The sequence below is a fragment of the Hyperoodon ampullatus genome, assembly GCF_949752795.1.
Source record: "Hyperoodon ampullatus genome assembly, chromosome: 4".
Lineage (NCBI taxonomy): Eukaryota > Metazoa > Chordata > Mammalia > Artiodactyla > Ziphiidae > Hyperoodon > Hyperoodon ampullatus.
In genome coordinates, this window is record NC_136917.1 from 156,934,830 (window position 1) to 156,955,698 (window position 20,869).

Genomic DNA, 20,869 nt, shown 5'->3' on the forward strand with positions numbered 1-20,869 from the left:
GAAGAAGAGAGAAAGAGAGAGAGAGAGAGAGAGGATTTTAAACAAATTTAAAAGGTACTTAAAGAGATGACCCAGGGTGAAGGGAACCTATGTTCTAGTCCTACTTCTATGACCTGTGAACTTAGGGCCTGTAGTAGACAGAATAATGGCCTCCCTCAAGAGGTTCAGATGCTAATCGCAGAGAAAGACTTGATAGACCATTGCTGGCTTTGAAGTGGAAAGGGGTCTGTACTTCCAGCTTCTGGTCTGACATGTAAAGAGCATGGAAGTTCTCACTCCCTCCTCAAAATAAACAAAAACCTGAAGAAACTGAATATCAACTTTTCTTAGATCTATAAGAAAAGTGAGGTCAAGGATAAATCACTGCCCTGAAAGCTGGAGAGATGGATACCAAAAATCACAGCTTTCCAACACCACAGCCAAGAGCAAAAACCCAAGCTGGAGCCAGAACCTATGGGAACACTTCAAATGTTATTGACAAATTGCCAAAGGTGTAATGTAAACTAGCTTGAGATCAAAACACCAAGGACCAAGTTTGGGGGAACAGAGCTCACATTTATGAGTTTTACCTCCAGGATCCTTACCAGCTTCTCACGTTGAAGATCAGAGGAAGATCCCCTTATGCTTCTTGTAGTTGGGAGAAGAAAATTAACCATTTTGAAATACTCCTGAACATTCTGTTCGTTTTATAAAGAATTACACTCAAAAGAAACTATTTTACCAGAGCTTACCAACTTTGGGAAAGGGAAGTTACACCCTTACTAGCCTTCTCACCTACAGGGGGAAAAAAGTGCTGAGAAGCACTGTTGAAGTCACAGCCTCAGAGCTCATGCTCACTAAAAAACTGAGACCTAATCATAGGATTATAGGATGCTCCCCCTAACCCCACACCTTACCCCACAGAGACCAGGCTCCTGTATAATAAGGGACTACAGCTAAAAGGACTGCAAAGCTCAGACCCTTTTTAAGAAGACAAGCAGGAGACAAAACGAAAGACACTAGAGTAAACATTAGCCTCTAATGCATACAGCTATAGCAAACATTAACACAGTTTAACCTCTTGCCACATAAACTTAAAACCTCCCACTAAAGGCCTGTTTAATTCAGCACCTTTTTACCCAATACATCATGTGTGCTTTCAACAAGATATTATAAGCCATGCTAAAGCAAACAACTAAACAAACAAATGAAAAACCAAAAACAAACAAATAGAAAAAAACAGTTCAATAGACAAAGTGAGCATCAGAACCCAGATTCAGGTATAGCAGAGATTTTAGAATTATCAGACTGGGGATATAAAATAGTTATGATTAGTATGCTGAACTAATGGAAAAGTGGAAAACATGCAAGAACTGATGGGTAACGTAAGAAGAGAAATGAAAACCCTAAGAAAAAAATTTTAAATGCTAGAAGTCAGAAACATTATAACAGAAATGAAGAGTGCCCTTTGGACTCATCAATGGATTGGAAATTACTGAGGAAAGAGTCAGTGAGCTAAAAGACATGTCAAAAGAAACTTTGCAAACTGAAAAGCAAGAGCAAAATGAAAAAAAAATCAAAAAGTACATCCAGGAACTATGATACAATTATAAACAATGTAATACATGTAATCCAGAAGAAGAGAGAAAGGGATGGAAAAATATTTGAGATGCCGAGGAGTCTGAGGAAGGGAGGGCGGCGGCAGTGGTGCTGGTGACTGAGAGGAGCCCAGTGATAGGATGTTGGTGTTGGTATTAGGAGACCTGGACATCCCACACTGGAGCAACAGTTTGCCAGCTAAATTCAAAAAACTGCTGGTGCCAGGAATGATTCAGCACGCTCTCTGCACTGGAAACCTTTGTACGAAAGAGAGTTATGACTATCTCCAGACTCTGGCTGGTGATGCTCATATTGTGAGAGGAGACTTCAATGAGAATCTGAATTATCAAGAACAGAAAGTCGTTAGCTGTTACGCAGTTCAAAATTGGTTTGATCCATGGACATCAAGTTATTCCATGGGGAGATATGGCCAGCGTAGCCCTGTTGCAGTGGCAGTTTGATGTGGATATTCTTATTTCAGGACACACACAAATATTTGAAGCATTTGAGCATGAAAATAAAGTCTACATTAATCCAGGTTCTGCCACTGGAGCATATAATGTCTTGGAAACAAACATTATTCCTTCATTTGTGTTGATTGATATCCAGGCTTCCACAGTTGTCACTTGTGTGTATCAGCTAATTAGAGACGTTGTGAAAGTAGAACGAATCAAATACAAAAAATCTTAAAGCGAGGCGTGTCCTGATGATTTTTCTTTTTTTTTTTTTTTTTTCATTTCCCTGTTCAACTCAAGTAATTAATCGTTTAAGAGCCACAAAATTGTATCACTTTTATAATATTTTGCAATAAAACATAATCTCATCTTCTGTTAATGCAATGTTCTAAGCTTCTTGTAAACTATAAGATTATATTTAGTTTTAGTATATGATTTCTATGAAAAAATGTCCACCACATAGTAAATGGTCACATGTTAAGAAAAATTTATCCTTGTAAATATCTTCATAGTTGATATTTGGAACTTTATTACCAGAGTAGTGCATGAGGGGAAAGAATCTAGATTTTCTTGTAGACATTCTTCTCTTCTCCAGTAATAAACAGTTTCATTTAAAAAAAAAATTGAGCTGAGGAATTTCCAAAATTAATGAGAGACCAGAAACCACAGATTAGAGAAGCTCAGAGAAAACTGAACAGAATAAATAACAACAAATCTATACCAAGGCATGTCATATTCAAACTGCAAATAAAACAAAGACAGGAGAAAATCTTGAAATAAGCCAGAGGGGGAAAATACATATCCTACCTACAAATGAGCAAGGATAAGAATTACATTAGACGTGTTCAGACACCATGCAAGTAAGACATTTAAAACATTGCAAGGAAAAAACCTACAAATCTAAATTTCTGGATTCAGTGAAATTATCCTAAGTGAGAAGAAATAAAGACTTTTTCTGACAAAATTTGAGAGAAAATATTGCCAGTAGACCCACTTTGCAAAAAAATGTTTAAAAAATTCTTAGGAGTGAAAGAAAAATACTACAGTTCAGAAACTTGGATCTATATAAAAAAGGAAAAGTGATAAAGAACAATTCATAAAGATAAAGTATTTTAGTTTTCTTATCGTTAATTGATCTAACATAAAAACTTGTTCAGATAGTTATAGCAGGGCTTCCCTGGTGACGCAGTGGTTGAGAGTCCACCTGCCGATGCAGGGGACACGGGTTCGTGCCCCAGTCTGGGAAGATCCCACATGCTGTGGAATGGCTGGGCCCGTGAGCCATGGCTGCTGAGGCTGCGTGTCCGGAGCTTGTGATCCACAATGGAGAGGCCACAACAGTGAGAGGCCCGCGTACCGTGCAAAAAAAAAAAAAAAGTTATAGCAACAATATATTTGGAAATTATAGTTTATAGATGAGTAAAATGAATGACTACAATGTTATCAGAAACTGGAAGACGAAATTGGGTATGCTCTGTTACAAGGTACATGCACCACCTGTGAGGTGGTACTGTGTTATTTAAAAGTGGACTTAAAGTTGTTATAAATGTATGTTGCAGACTACAAGGGAACCACCAAATGAAAAATAAAAAAATGACAAATAAAGTGTTAGTCTACAACCTCTAGAGGCTTGAAAAGTCAAAGAAACATATTCTTCTATAAGACCGAAAAAAGAACTGGCAAGACCTTGATTTTAGCCCATTAGGACCCATGTTGAACTTCTGACCTAAAGAATAATAAACAAACAAACAAATAAATAAATAATAAATAAATAAATTTGTGTTGTTTAAATCCACTAAATTTGAGGTAATTTGTTGTAGCAGTAATAGGAATCTCATACATGACATTTGGCAAAATACTTAACATCTTTCATACAATTTTCCTTTGTTGCAAAATGAGTGGTTAAATTCTTATGCAAATTCCTATATTTGCAGTATTGTTAGAAAGAGTTCTAAGTTTAAAAATTATTTCTTTCTTGTTTCCTTCTTTCTCTCTTCCTTTTACTTTCCTATTCTCCTTCATGAATTTCCTTCCAAGATTTATTTAGCATCCTAAGTGAGATACTGTTCTTGAGAGCTAAAAACAAATACATTGGAGAAAATTACAATATAATAAAAGTCAGAAAAAGTAATTATAGATAAAATTATAATTACATTATAAAACTACAGTCAAAAAATAAGGTGGGAACAAATAAGACACAAATCTAAGTCAACACTCCAAAATTCCATCATACTCCAAAAACAGCATTTTTATTAAAAAAAACCCTTAGCCTAATATTGGGGTTATAATATTATGAAAGACTGGAAGGACTAGACTATCTTTCCAGTCTGCTCTTAGCTTTTACTGAGCAAAACTGAGAACACAGATTTCTTTATTTTGCAACCATAATGGCAGAGGGGAAAAATTAGCAGAGGAAGAGATTTCATAATTATTAGACAAGTCAGAAGATGCATGTAAAGAAACAACAACAATGTACAAATGCTATCCAATAGTACTCTCGGCAAAGATGGAAGTATTTTATGTTCGTGCTGTTGAATATGGTATCTGCCAGTCACATGTGGCTATAGAGTCTTTGAAAAGCGGTTTCTATGACTGAGGAACTAAATTCTTAATTTTAACTACTTTATTTAAAATTTAAATCCCTATACATGATGATTGGCAACTGCAGTAAACAGTTGAACTCAAAAATAGTAATGATGATTAACTAGATCATGAAACTAAAATCTCAAACTATGACTCTTCATATACTTATATCCCAGATGAATTTTCTCAAAATGAAATATTAGGTTGTATATTTACAAGGAAAAAATTAAGTATGGTGTTCTTATCCAGTTAGTCATTCACCAGGAAAACTTTATCAGACATTATATTGTGAAAGGATCTGGAACATTCAGTGTTGCTAAAGGTACACCAGATAGTACTCTTTCATCTCTTGTGATATTTGAATGCCAGGATTTACTTGTTACAAAGATGTCTGCCCTATCTCCTTATGAAAAATTGTAATGGTTTTCATTACCCTTTATGCTTACTTATAAAAATGTATTTATAATATGACTTAGATGTAAAAAAAATACAAGTCCATTGGATCAGGATAGAAAATGGTAACAGCTATTTTTCTTGGTATACTATGGATTAACACTCTCTTCATGATACGGTAGCCATTTACACTTTTATTCTAGTTTATAATTTCATATAAGCTTTAACCACTAAAATATAACATGACATATCCCCTCTATAATACATTTTTAAAATTCATGATAGTGCTTTCATTAAATACACTTTCTCATGTATGATAAGTTTCTCTCATTACAACATGGAAAGAATATTACTTAGGACACTGGCTATAAATACCTAATTAGAAATAATAATATAAATATACGCTTAAATAAAAAGAGATTTCCCACAATACCTTTAATTTATGATTGTCGATCAAACAAGTAAGAACAATTTCAAATCACCAATAAAAAGCCCAACTAGGTGATGGAAAAATGGAATCCATTATTGGGACTCTATGCTACATTTTTAGAGGCCTGATGCAATAGTGACAAAGTACAAGACGTTTAACCCAGCCGTTCTCAAACTTTTAGACCTTAAAGTTTATTCCACAGAAAAAATGAAATTAGTATTTAATGAACTAAATTTTAGGAAGTGTGGTTCTGGTTTCTCTATGTTTGCAGCAACCAGTATTTAAAGCAGCACTCAGAATATGTCTGCACCATGCCAAAACAACTAATCCAGTCAAACTGAGGTTACAGATTAATATGATTTTCACAATTACCAATTTAGTAATTTATATATTTATTCCTTGCACCTAGTATGTGTAAGTAGTAAGTAGTGGAACACAAAGTTGGAAGAGTAAGTGATTTTGACACACTTTGAGCACTGAATATTATTTTCCTTTTTTAAACTTAACTTGGCATAACATAATTATGCAATTTAATATAATTATGAGATAAATTAAATTATTTTTATATATCCCTGGGTCTCTCTTGAAATGCTTCAGTGTTATATGTCTAGAATTCATCACAAATGCTGATGTCATATGCATATTTATAACATATGGAAAGGTAATCATTTTCCTCCTTTTAAAACATGATGTAGGAAAGTGAAGCAACTTCTGTGAATCTGTTTTTCTGTGCACTTTATAGGTAAGGAGCACTAAGCTCCATGGATGGAATATTTTGGCTAACACTAACGGCACAAAAGTTGGTGTATAGGTAATCAAAGGACAAATCCCTTGTGACAGTCAGTCATCACTGTATATGTTACTCAATTTATGAATTCTGCAGATTTTTTTGAAGAGGATATTAAAGTGGAGAAAAAATATAAATAAATAAATAAAATGGAGGTGAACTTTCTTCAATTAAATCAGCAGAAGTTATACCTCCATGATGTTCGTAATCTTCAAAATGCATTAATATATCAGATTGAAAAGGGTCAGAGATGTAAAAGCACAGCTCCCAGTATCCAAGTTCCAGAGCACAGAGCAGCAGAAGGATTTGAGGTGTAGGAGAGAAAAGGAGAAAGCACAGAGATGCTATCTTTATTGTCTACAATCCCAAATGTATTGTACTATATACATATATATTCCCTTGGCATTGATCTCCAGGACAGGACAAAAAAGGGAAGAGAAGAAAGAAATAGCATCCCAACAGTTGTGCACAGAGGCAGCTCAGGAGAGAAAAATATATACTAAATCACCACAAAAAATGAGAAATAATAGGGTATTACTGCAAGCTAGTCTGACCTCCTGCTCACCCTACAGGGACAGAAGAGGAAAGCTGAGAAGGGATGTGCACCCAAAGGAGGGACCTCACACATTCACAGAGAAATTCATTCACAGTTACTGTATTATCATTTAATCAATTCACAGTTATTGAGAGAACAAATATATATTATTATATTCTTTCATTGCACTCTGAGAATTTTTAATTATATTTTCATTATTTCTTGATTGAGAGTCAAAGTTTTCATATTTCCCAATGTGTACACATATAGATATATATTTTCATTTTATAAATTGGAAGTCTTAAAACAGTTTTTAAATACTATCATAACTACATATTCCATTTATATGTATATACATACACATATATATTCTCTATCAATTTTGTATTAAATATAATCTATATACATAATCATTTCTTTCCCTTTCTCTCTTTCTATATATAAAATCTTGATCTGTCAACTGTGGATGGTTATAGAAGATAAATAAGTTTAGAGCAATGAATAAATAAATGTTGGAAGTTAAGTGATGAACAATGGCAAAGTAGACAAATTCAAAGGAAGTATGCTGCTTTTGAAATGAATGCCTGATAATGTTATCAGAGGTTGAAAGGATTAAATAATGTAAAGAAATTATATTATAATGCTGAAAAGAAAACGATCTGCAATTCACCATTATACTATCAGTAATATTTTGTCAAACCACGTAAAACAAAATCTCACAAAATATAATAATGTACTGAAATAAACACAGCATAGCAGCAAAAAATGTTCATATCTTAACCCTTGAAAGATGTACTATATAAAAGAAAATATGTATAGGATAATGACACAACTCAATGCACATATACACGTACACACAAGCACTTACATACATATGGACACATTCATGCTCTCTCTCACACATACACACACACACAAGAATCATGCATTATTTTCACATAGAAAATCTCACTATTACCCCAAGTAGGAATAGTACAAACCGAATTCCTTGATCATTAAACAATAAAATAAGAAATATTAAAAAAAAACTCATATTCTAAGAGAAAAAGAAGAAATAATGAAAGAATCAACAAAGAAAGAAAAGTGAACCAAAGAATTAACAAATCAATGGAAAAGGAAGGAAAGAAAGGGAAAGAGAAGAAGGAAGGAAGGAAGGGAAATTGAATAATATTGCTGACAGAATTACAAAAAACACAGAATAACAAAAAATAAATAAAAAGCATTAATTAATAAAGAAAATTTTGCAATTAAATGACTAGAAAATAATACAAAAAAATCATGATTTTCTGATAAATAGTAACTGATGAATAGATAAGAGCTGATTTTTTGAAAAAAATATCTGAAGCTAATACATTCAGAAAAATAGAGCAAAATTAAAAACACAAATATACAAAATTATGAATGAAAAAACACCTAAAAGCATAGAGAAAATTTTAATAGTTATAAATCATTTTACTGAATCACATGCAAATAAATTTGAAATGATGATCTTACAACTGTGTCAAATTTTAAAAAATAAACTTAAAAACAGATAAATAAATAACTAAACCTAAGCCAAATTATTGTGTGGTAGAAAAAATAAAGATAAGTTGTCAAAGAACTTTCACTGCAGAAACACCAAAACAATAATTTTGAGGATATTTAAACAATGGGTAAATGCTTCCTGCACAAGTGAAAATGATTCCACACCTTTGGTGATGACTCTCTTAATAACTTACACATGAGCCAGTCTATGAACTACAGCAACCAAGTCAACACTGAGATATTCAGAATTTCTCCCCGACTTCTTGTGATCATGTCACAGATTATAAAATATAGAAAACCAAATAATTATTTTTTCAGGATGACAAAAACTAAAAGGTATCTATTGTTATTCTGATATCACAGAAAGTAAAGTAACTTAAGGCTCTTATTCTGCCCAAGTCTCATAGTTGAAAATAGGCAGAGTCAGAATCAAACCCCAGTCTATTCAACTCCAAAGACTTTGTTCCTTTCATTGTTTGTGCACTTTAAAGAAAATAAGTTTATTATTTGAAACAATTATAGAAAAAGTTTCTTCAAATGACTCCAAAATAATAAGCTACTTTGCTAGAAAAACTCCATAGGGTTGTTTTGCTTTGTTTTTGCATATTTCATAAAAATGTATATAACATTTGTAGATAAAAGTGATTTGAACATTTAATTGATTTGTCAAAAAAAAAAAAAGTCAGGTATTCTTTCCTGCAGTGACTAAAGTGGATATATACACATCAAAACTAGAAGGATAGAAAGATATCGGGAATAAAAAGACCCTTGACTTTTAAACATAAATTTTTTATTGCCAAGGTTTTAGTTACTTTTGTGATGTTGGGAGTCAATGATTGCGGATATCAAATGACATGCGGTCTAATATCTTTTTTAAAAAAAAGGTTTGGAGGAGGAGATTTCTCACTTATTCTTCAATATTAGTGATTATAATTTCATAACAATTACAATTATTTTCCTTTACTTTGTGCTGAAACCTCTAAAAATGGAACCCCCCCAAATATTTTTAATGAGAAAATCTAAAAAGTGTTAGAACTTTCGTCATCTATGTTTTCCTCCTATTTACTCCTTATTCTCTTTACTTTCTACTTTTTGACTGTAGAATATGAAAGCTTTTTCCACCAAAATTATTACTGTTAGCCTTGGGGATAAGTTGTTTCTTTCCTCAACTTAGAGGAAAGTTCAATCTAGATACTCTAATTATTGTCGTGTTTTAACTTCATATTTACTGAATTGTTCAAGGTTGTTTTTTTTTATGCTCTGTTTGTGTTTATAGTTTGTTCCAAAAGTGAGGACATTTCTCATATTTTATATTTGTTACATTCAATGAAGCAGCATCATTCAAATGCCATTTCCTTTGTTGATGATATTTCCTTTTAAATGACTTTCTATGATGAGGTTCACATACCAAAGTGATTTCGTTTTGTTGTGTTGATAATGTGCATGACAGAAACCTATGAAACATTGATGGTAATTGGGTAACTCTAGTGACTATAGCTAGCTCACTCTCATTCCTGTAGTTTTATTGTACAACAAGCACTATATCTTTTTATGAAGGAGTATGGCAATATTTGTGTTAAAATGAAAAATGTAAACCTATAAACAGGTTTATATAGTCGTGTGGTAATATTTAAATCAATGTTATCTATCTGTGATGCTTCTAAGTTCATAGAATGATTCAAAACATTTCACACAGACAATGAGCCAGCCAGAGCTGATAACATTCATTTGGCAACTAAAAATGAGTTACTCTTTCGGTACTTCTAAAACTGCTGAATTTATGATTTTTTAACTTCATGACCTAGTTTACATACATCATTGAAATGTAACCTCAGGCCATGCAATTAAGTTTTCTTTCTTTTGATAACTGTTTGTTAATATCTCAGTCTGCCCAGTTGATTTGGCCACACTGGAGTTAATATGTGTTTAGCTGCTACATTTGTTAACTGTGTGCATTAGTCAGTTTGGATTAAAATCTATTTAAGGAAATGGCTTGTTCTACTACACAGTAGACCTTGTAAGAACAAAGACATGGATAGATATGTATGAATCATTTCAGGTATTTCTATTGATTCTATTCAATTTGCTGTATAAAAGTTTCTGGTTTCAACTTATTTTAAATAAAAAAATTTCTGCCAAACGTCCAATATTCTGAATTTTGAACATCAGCATATTAATTCCACTCATTAATGCCCCAGAAATATAAGAACTGAAAAAAAAATCTCAAAAAATTCAAAAGAGTGTTCCTTGAAGGCTCACAAGGAATTGCTAACAGCAACCCTCTAAAGACTTTTCTGGGGAAAAAAAAATGATAGTTATCTGTCAGAGATTTATACTCAAAATGTTTCCTAATTAAGTTTAATCAATAATCTTTTAACCCTCCTGGAACAAAATGTATTGTTAAATAACCACTGATTCCAGAAAGTCTCCTATTATTTTTATATCACATTCTTGCATGGCTGAATAATATTATTTTACTTCAAATTTATTACTTGTTTCCTGATCATATGTGATTGTTGTTGTCATAGTTAGTGTTATATATTAGAAGCAGAATGGCAATTGGAGTCAGACAAATCTAGCATAAAATTCTAGGTGCACTAATGTCTAGTTGAGTAAATTTCAATCAAGTTCTGCAATTTTTGATTAACAATATGCATGGATTATTTCAAGGATTAAATAATAAAGTGTCTAGGGTTCATAGAACCAGTGTAGTACTTAATTGGAGCTCAATAATTTTTTCTTTATCCCATCTTCTTATTCTCCTCTCACTGGTATTACTCTACTTCTCCTAAAAATCATTTTATATTGTCCAGTTCTTGAACTATATTCTTTTCAATGTCCAGTCTTTCTCTGAGAACTTGTTGCCCTTGCTCTCACTGCATGGATCAATCCTTTTTCATAAGCAAGTTGGTCTACAATGTTTCAGTACAAAAGGTAAAGATTTTATGAAGGCTTCCAGAAAACAAAATCTTAAATACATTTATTCCATAGAGGAAATGAGATGGAATGATGCTTTAAGAAATTTCAAGTATTGTCATCTCTCCAGAGACTAGTTTATGTCCCACAAAATAGCAGCCACACATTTCCAATCTCACTTTACCAATCACTGTCACACTTGACAATCATCCCTATGCTTGTAATTCTTATACCTGAGAGGAGGGGATAGAGGTTATTTTCTCTTAAGAGACTCCTTTTCCAATAATATCAAAAAGCTTGATACTAACTTTAAGGCTCAAGGTAGACTCACTGATTTGTCTACTCATCCGAAAGTTAGCTTTTCTTTCCCTCCTTGAACAGCCTCTCTATTGGTATTTTCAACATAAGTTCATATTCAACAAAAGAGGTTTTGGACATCTTTCATATTAACTCTTAGGATAGTTTAAGTCTTGCTGTTCCTTAGCAAAACAGAAAGCATACACTAACTCCTTGGAGACATCTAATTGAGATATCAAGAAAAAGATATATATAATAAGAAACAAAAATGAGAATCCATGGATGCTCAATTTTCTAATTATACCACAACGTCACTTTTTGGTATGAGATGTGAAAAACTGAACTTGTGTGGTATAAGACTGTAAATAAAAGTTTCAAAATATAAGTGAAGGGAGTTCCCCTGGTGGTGCAGTGGTTAAGAATCCACCTGCCAATGCAGGGGACATGGGTTCAAACCCTGGTCCAAGAATATCCCACATGCCACGGAGCAACTAAGCCCATGTGCCACAACTACTGAGCCTTTGCTCTAGGGCCCACGAGTCACAACTACTGAGCCCACACTCCACAACTACTGAGCCTGTGCTCTAGAGCCTGCCAGCCACAACTACTGAGCCCACAAACCACAACTACTGAAGCCCACGCACTTAGAGCCTCTGCTGCACAACAAAAGAAGACACCACAATGAGAAGCCCACACACCACCACAACGAGTAGCCCCTGCTCACCGTAACTCAAGAAAGCCCGTGTGCAACAATGAAGACCAGACGCAGCCAAAAATACATAAATAAAATAAATTTATTAAAAAAATATATATGGGCTTCCCTGGTGGCACAGTGGCTGAGAGTCCACCTGCCGATGCAGGGGACACAGGTTTGTGCCCTGGTCCTGGAAGATCCCGCCACAGAGTGGCTGGGCCCGTGAGCCATGGCCTCTGAGCCTGTGCATCCGGAGCCTGTGCTCCACAACAGGAGAGGCCACAACAGTGAGAGGTCCATGTACTGCAAAAAAAATATATATATATATATATATATATATAAAATATATGAAATATATGAAATACAAAATAACTGAAACATTCTCAAATTAGAAAGGCAAACAGTAATTGCCCAATTTTAAAACCAGGGACTACAAAGTTATAAAATATGTTTAGGGCAAGTAAACCAAAACCTTGCCCTTCATTCCTTAGACTAGTCTAGAGTTATGAGAATGTTCAATTTTATAAGTTTTTTGGAAATTCATTTCATTACAATCTTACAAACTACACGGTGGAAATCAGGCTCTAAAAACTGCCATTTTTTTCTGTGAATCCAAATTAGTTTCAGAGCAGGTGATGAACGGAAATTAAGAGGAAAGTCCTTTTCCATCAGCAAATGTCTCTAGACAGTCAAACATAATGAGAAATCATGTAAGTACAGCAATTAAGCCACGTGAATGGTTTTAATGCTTAATGACCGGTTTTATTCCTAACTGAAGCCAAGGAAGAGTTAATGCCGTGGTATATGCTCTTGGATGACTTTTTTTTTTTTTTTTTTTTTTTTTTTTTTTTTTTTTTTGTGGTATGCGGGCCTCTCACTGTTGTGGCCTCTCCCGTTGCGGAGCACAGGCTCCGGACGCGCAGGCTCAGCAGCCATGGCTCACGGGCCCAGCCGCTCCGCGGCATATGGGATCCTCCCAGACCGGGGCACGAACCCGTATCCCCTGCATCGGCAGGCGGATTCTCAACCACTGCGCCACCAGGGAGGCCCTTGGATGACTTTTGACAGAAAGATTGTACTGTACTCTTTTTCTCACAAAATCTGTAGAACATATTACATATTTGTTAGATGTAAAGACAAGGGATACATTTGCTGGCATTCTATATAAGATAAAGCATTTACTTTCCATGATGATTTTCATGAAATTGTCATCATCCTCATCATCATTAGTCCACTATTCCACTAAGGCATTTTAATCCAGAAAGTCACATAGCTATTTGGGGTTAGATATTTTAATATATTCTTTTCATTATGACAAATGCTCATCTCTGTCTTTCTAAAACACATGTTTAAGGGAAACCTTATGTTTCTTCATTGAGAGTGGCAAAGGAGGCTAAAATTAGAGCTTTGGTCTTTATGCTGTCCTCAGAGTTCTCCCTGGCTTCCTCATCAATGTCCATTGTTTTGCCTGAAGCCATAGTTCATGTTGTTTATTTTATGACATGTTACAGGAAGACTTTGACCCTTATATTGGAAGCCATTCGGTTATACCCACTGACTCTCAACGTTCAGCTGCCATCTACATTTACTCTTTGAGAACACTCAGGAATATCTTGAATTTTAATGCACCACATAGTTGCTGTGGGAGATCAATTATCTCTGGATTTTTTTTTCTCTAACATAGGCTATTCAACTCTTCCATAAATAAGGAATGCCTTTTTTTGTGCTAGGTAATCATTATAGACATTTGGCGAATAGAAGTGAACACTATGCTATAATCAATCTGTCTTTCTGAAGTTCATGACTCATGTTTGCCTGAGATGGTACTGATGTTGGGGCTACTCCAATAAAATACATTTTTCATTCTATATTTTTGTGGTTCTTTGGTACTGGAGATATTGCATTGAAATAATAAAGATGTGTGATTTTTGCAGTCATAGGTTAACGTTCCAGGTTTTTTAATGGAAGGTCATGGCAGACAATTAACAAATAAACATATAGTAAAAAAGATAATTTAAGCTAAGTTTAAATAATATGTTGAAGATAAAACAATGGGTAAATAATTAATAAAATAGAGAATAACTTTGTGAGAAAAAAATCATTGGCAGGGCATTTTATTGCATAAGGCCTTACTCAGGAAGTGATCCTCAAGCACAAAATTTATTCACCAGAAAGAGGTATTCAGGAAAATACCACAGGTGGAGTACTAGAGCCTAAAGAACAGCCAGAAAGATGGTGTGATCTGAGCATTCTGAGTAAGAGAAAAAGTGGTATAAGAAAATCTACAACACATTTTTAAAACATCATTTTGGCTATGGTGTGAAGAATGGATTAATAGAGCCAAGAGTGAAAGCAGGGAGGCCATTTAAGAGGACCTTCCTCTGGCTCAGAAGACAGGGCGATCACTGGGACAAGTGTGGTGAGAGTGGAAACAGAGTAGAGAGGAGATCATGATGATTTTGGAGGTGAAATGAGGAGCTGTTGGTAGACTGAAAGGTGTATCAGGGGTTGTAGAAAGATTGTAATTTAAGATAATTCCTTTGTGTTTCAGCTTGAGAAACTGTGTGTGTGTGTGTGTGCATGTGTGTGTGTGTGTGTGTGTGTGTGTGTTTACTGGTGGTGGTGGTTTCTTGAAATGGAGAATATCAGTGATAAAACATTTTAGGGATAAAAATCAATGGTTCAGATTAGAACTTATTTATTTTTTCAGATTCCTCTTAGACTTCTGTGGGAAGATATTATGTAGCTGTGTATGGTGTCTTCTTTTCAAGAAAGACTACAGCAGAGGAAATTTAAATTTCACAGTCATCCACACATAGTTATTGTGGGCCCAGAAGAGATTACCTCAGAGGAGAGTTTAGATGAGAAAAGGAACAAAAGAAATGTCTTCTGAGAACTCCTTGAGAAATCTCAAAGTGAGATGTTCGCTAAAGGAGGAGATGCCTACCTATAATCTTCAAATGGCTTCTTTATTAACTACAGAGTGAATTTCAAAGATGTAAGTGTAAAATGACAGTAAGACCCAATTGACCTTCCTAGGTTTTTCATACCATATTTTACCAAACTCAATAATGTCTTATTCATGGAATTCTCTTTTATTCTGGCTATCCCTGATGTCATTATTACTTGGAATTTCCTTCTCAAAAACCTCCAATTGGAACTGCCTTCTTATTTTTCATGATCCAGTTCAAATGCAATCTTTTCATGAAATTTTCATGATCATCACCAGTTATACATTTTTATACTTTACTTTTAATCAATATAATAGAGAAGTTACAAAATTTCCTTGTACTTACTTATATCCCTAACAGATTATGACCTCCTAAAATGAAATGATTCTATCTTATTCAACTTTGATCCACAGACTCTGGTTAGTAGTGGCACAGTCAGGAACCTAGTGTGAGAAATTATTGAATAGTTAGCAGTAACATTTTAAGTGATTCATGATCTTTATGTTTAGTCTTTAGTAGTGAATATATATTCTTATTATACACCAAACTTTTTATTATATGTCAAAACTGATTTCAAAGCTTTTATTATTATATGGCTTTGTTTTTTCATTCTAATATATTGTATCTCATATATAATGATTCCATTGAAAATATTAACCCTTGATGATCTAAAAAGTTACAGTACAGCTTCTTGCAAATAATTCCCCTTATTAAACATGATTAAATTTAAATATAACTTGGATTGATAATGTGTTTAAAGCAATGAGGATAAAAATGAAAGTCATTATATGCTGACTAGACATATAATATTCCTGGGGAAGAATGATCTGAGTTAATAAATATTTCAAGTTATATAATACTTAATAGCATATAATTTTATTATCTTCTGGTATATAAATATTTTCATTGATCTCAACTACTTACGAATATTTGATGAGGAGATTAAAAATTATCAGACTGACTGGTTTTATAAAAATGTGATTCTTAATGTGCTTTAGTGTTTTGAAAAGTACTTTGCCCATTTTCGTACTTTTAAAAATTATTTTCATAGAAACCATTTGATGTGATTTATCATTATAGTAAGGTTACATTAAGGAAATAAAAAAATAATATCATAACAGTTCACCAAGTCATTATAAAATCTTCATTATGCAAATTCTGATTAATGTTATTCAACTAAATATTACTATAAGTAACTACAAAGGGACAAAACATCTTTTACAGCTGTCTTATTTTCTTATTTTGCATTCCAGAGTGTCTAATAAATATATCAATCACTGAAAACTCTACCTATTCTGAGGAATTAATATTTTTCTATAAAAATATGGGAAGCATAGCAATAAACACTAAATGATTATAATAACAGTGATGATGATGGTCAGGGCAATGAAGGTGATGACGACCATGATGATAATAACTCTCTAGTACAAGTCTGTCAGAACCTAGGACAAGTCGTTGGATACAGGTAGATTAATTGAGAAAAAGCAAGACTAAGGCAGTGGAGATAGGGTGAAAGGAGAGGTGATGAGACAAGGAAGTGGAAAGAAAATTGCAGATATTTTACTGAACTGTGGGTAACTGGGACCTAATCCCACTGTGGGCCCTGTAAGGACGCATGTAGAATAGGTCACAGAATTTTACCCCCAAGTAGGGGAAGTGGAGTTGCACCAGGGGCTAATCTCTACTCCTGGGCCACCCCACCCTCACTCCTTGGGTCTTCCCTTGGTGTAGCATATCTGAGCCAGCTTCATTTTGTAAGGAAAAGCATAGAGACAGAAAAGATGAGAGTTTCAGCAGGTCCAAGAGGTGAGACACTAGTAGAAACCGTGGGAATTCTCTACCACAAATGGACCTGAACTGTGTGATGGATCAAAGGCATGTGGTAAAGGGCCATAGGATTGTGTGCTACACAGCCTATTAGGGATGATGACAAGTATGATATAGAAGAGTTGTGGAAATAGAACTTATGGAAAGTTTGATAACTTGCTTAAGGGTTAGAAAATAGTGGAACAGGGCTTCAACCTATGGTCTAAATTTCCAAAGCCAGTGTTCCTAGACACAGTATACTCTTCTGGTGTTTTGTTTTAATGTTTAACAAGGAGAAAGAAAGATAAATGTGCAATAGCTGAATCAAGATGGCACTAACTTCTACAGTCTTAAGACTTTAATTAATCACTTTAAACTAAATGGGATATATGTCAATAATTATTAACTGTGTTCTTGGCTGCGAATTTTCTGGATTCTAGTATTTCCTATAACTATGGAAAATTAGCTCTTGTCATCATCATTTGCCCCAGAAGTCCTGCCTGCTCTGAGTTTATTTCCTGTCCTAAACTAAAGCACAAGCCATACTGAGATAATTGATAAGATAGACTTTACATAGCAGTATATGATAATTTCTCCATTGCAGTTCAGAGATCCAGTATGTAGGCAAATGAGCTATTCAGAGGTTAAGTATGTCGTGTTTAACTTGACCAAACTTTTTCACATTAATATGCCTTGAAATTACATCATTAAACACTAAACTTCTAGTTCCCCCCGTGTTAGATTTTGTGTTTATGTAAAGCTAGTTTCAATAAAATGCAGTTTTAATAAAAGTACAAATCACTATAAAAATTGAAATCAGATACAGAATTGTATTGCAATAATGAAGAGGAGATATGTTTTAAGAAGCGTTATTACAACTAAGCTGACTTATTTAAACCCTGAAATTTGGATAGTTAACCTAGAAGGAAGCATAAATTCCTATTTTGTACCTTTGAGTTAAAGGCTGTGAGAATCTCTTAACAATCTTCTAATATTTGACCCATCTCTTTCTCTGGAGGCAAAAAGTGACTCTAAGATTAATGTATTTTTTTCATTTCTGAACACATACTCAGGACTAGAAGAGAAGTTAGGAGTCTGGCATAAAAATATAAAAACACAAATAGATATACCCTTCACTACCATGAAAATGCCCACTGGTTAAAACCAAAACAAATAGTTCACTCAGCTACAAACCTCCAAATTTGTAATGTGTACTCTCTTTCTCCTTGTGTCACAGGCTCATGAATGCTAAACAGAGAGGATAAAGGAAAAGGAAAGGGGATGACTATTTCTATTTTTATTTCTGGATAAATTCTAATATTGTGTCCTCCTAATTATTTCCCACTTGCTATGAGTTTATAATATTCATCATTAAATTTAATAGATTTATTGAATAAGTTGGTTACTTCTTTATTCATTTTCTCCACTATTATTACCTTATCCAGACTAAAGTTGTTCACATGAATGAGTAAAGGCCCAACTTTTATGCAAAGATAGTATTGTAGACAAATTGAATAAGTAATCTCAGGATTTGTGATTAAGGTGGCAACTGAAGTATATTAAACAGGATAATATTTATCTTTTTTAAAAATTTAAAGAATGAGTTTTATTTAAACACTGACACATGGAAAGAAGAAGCATGTGTCTAAGACACACACACACACACACTCACACTCACAAACATACACATCTACCTTACCAGTTAGTATTTCCTTGTTTTATGAGTTAGATCAGCATGAAGGATGAATGATAGAGCAGAGGAAACTATTTGATCTTACTCATTAAAGATGGTCTGTGGAGCTTCATCAAATGCAGTGAAGAGAAACCTTTGGAGTGGGTAGAGTTAATGAGGGGAAATCAAGTGGATCTTTTCTTGACCTTGTGATGTACATTTAACAAGGGCAGACAGAGTGTTTAACTCATAGTGAGGGCTCAGTACCTATTGGTTCTTAATATATTTGAATTGTAATTTGATCATATGATACTCATTCACTGATTATTTGTTCCATCATTTTCTATTTCACTGTGTAAATATTTCAACAAATATTCAAGAGTTTAGTAATATTCCATTGCCATCAAATGGCAAGAATAGGCTAAGAATATTCTTCTGATAACTAATGAAAAAAATGCTTCCATATACATGGATCATATTAAAAGACAAATGGAATAAAGAACTGTCTGATAAATAACATCATGAGATGTTCATCAGAAAGTTTTCTGTATATAACTATATAAGGAGAATTTTCTATATGTATCTTATTTCCAAAAGTTTTTTCCTGTTTTTGGACTGTTTTGGTCTGCTGTCTTCTTATTCACTCTCTATATGTCAACCACAACTACATACACAAGTGATAAAACAGTTCCTAATCCAATGAGCAGCGAGTCTATAGGAGAGAAAGACACACTATTATGCCACAAAATTTATGCAACAAACATACAGTAATATGAGGACAAAGGAGAAATTATGTTATTTTGCCTTCTTGTTGTTGTCCTAAGAATTTCTTCAATCTCTTAGTAAATATTTACTGAAAATCCAAAGAACATTTTAGGCAATTTACTAGATGTTCTGGGCAAAGAAACTTGGTATGAACCCCTTTCCTTACAGAAATGTACATTCTAGGCAGGAAAACATGTGAGTTATAATGATCAGTTCTATAGCACAATAAGCTATATATAAGGTTTTCCTGGGGAAATATAAATTAATTTTATATTCTGGGCAAAGTCTCAGAGAATAATGTTGAAGTCAAATATTGATAAATAAATAGTATTAAATAGAGGAAGAAAAAAGTGCCAGATAGAAGGATCATGAACTAAAACAAAGATCTTGGTCAGCTTAATTGGAAATAGAGTCCAAAATGTGTGTGTGTGTGTGTGTGTGTGTGTGTGTTTGTGTGTGTGGATGTGGGGGGTTATGAACTTTAACCAGGTAGTTATGAATCTAAAAAAAATTTTTTTACTATAGAAATAATCCAAACCAGTTCATTTTTATAGAAGACTTTACCTAAGGAATGTGGAAAGTTTGCTGAATGTTGAGAGATGGAAGACTAATAGCCTAATTCAGAGTGATTTAGGGTAACTGCATTAGTTTTGGTGAAAAACAGGACTTTTCTCTAAAGTCTGTCTCAGGAAATGTTGATGATTTTTCATCCCAGACTGCTGGAATCACAGCTATATCCCACATAGGAGTCCAGGGAGTCAGAGGAGAATGAAATAATTGGGATGATAGACAGAGTGACACAGGAAGAAGAAAGTCCCCAAAAAGGAATTAACAGGTAATGGGGCATCAGAGTTAAGGCCTTAGAAAAAATGACTTAATCTTAAACATCAGCACCAGAAGGAAGACGGCTCCAAGATAATTATTAAAAATTAAGAACTGAGTACTCTTTAAGAAAGGAAGATTTTGGATTTTGTTTTACCCTAATAAAAAAAAAGCAAGGATAGAGTGAAGCATCTATTTAAAAAGCTCAGTGGAACCAACTGCCATGGATGTGGATCTAGACATAAAAAGATTTATATGAGAGCATATGTCCTAATTCAATACACTGAATTTGTGAATATTATCCCCATGCAAGTCTTTGTACTTTAATTTATAAATTTAAATAAAGATATAGTGCTCTGGACTGAAAGTCTGTGTCCCTCTAAAATCAAATATTGAATCCCTAACCCCCAATGTGACGGTAGTTGGAAGTGGTCCCCTTGGGAGGTAATTAGGCTGAGATGAGGTAATGAGATTGGGGACCCCTAAGATGAGATTAGTGTCCTTATAAGAAGAGGAAGAGACCAGAGCTCTCTCTCTCTCTCTCTCTCCACATGCACTGCCCAAGGAAATGCCATATGAGGACATAACAAGAGACAGCCATCTACAGACCAGGAATCTACTTTGACCATGAACATTCCAGCCTCCAGAACTGTAAGAAATG

At 34.0% G+C, this 20,869-nt stretch overlaps 1 pseudogene across 1 annotated transcript; it reads left to right on the forward strand.

Annotated features, from left to right (window-relative positions):
- The first annotated feature begins 1,718 nt into the window (after positions 1 to 1,718).
- On the forward strand, positions 1,719 to 2,268 carry LOC307052180 (vacuolar protein sorting-associated protein 29-like; annotated as a pseudogene). Its single transcript has one exon. The product of its transcript is annotated as a vacuolar protein sorting-associated protein 29-like (transcript).
- Positions 2,269 to 20,869: the final 18,601 nt, after the last annotated feature.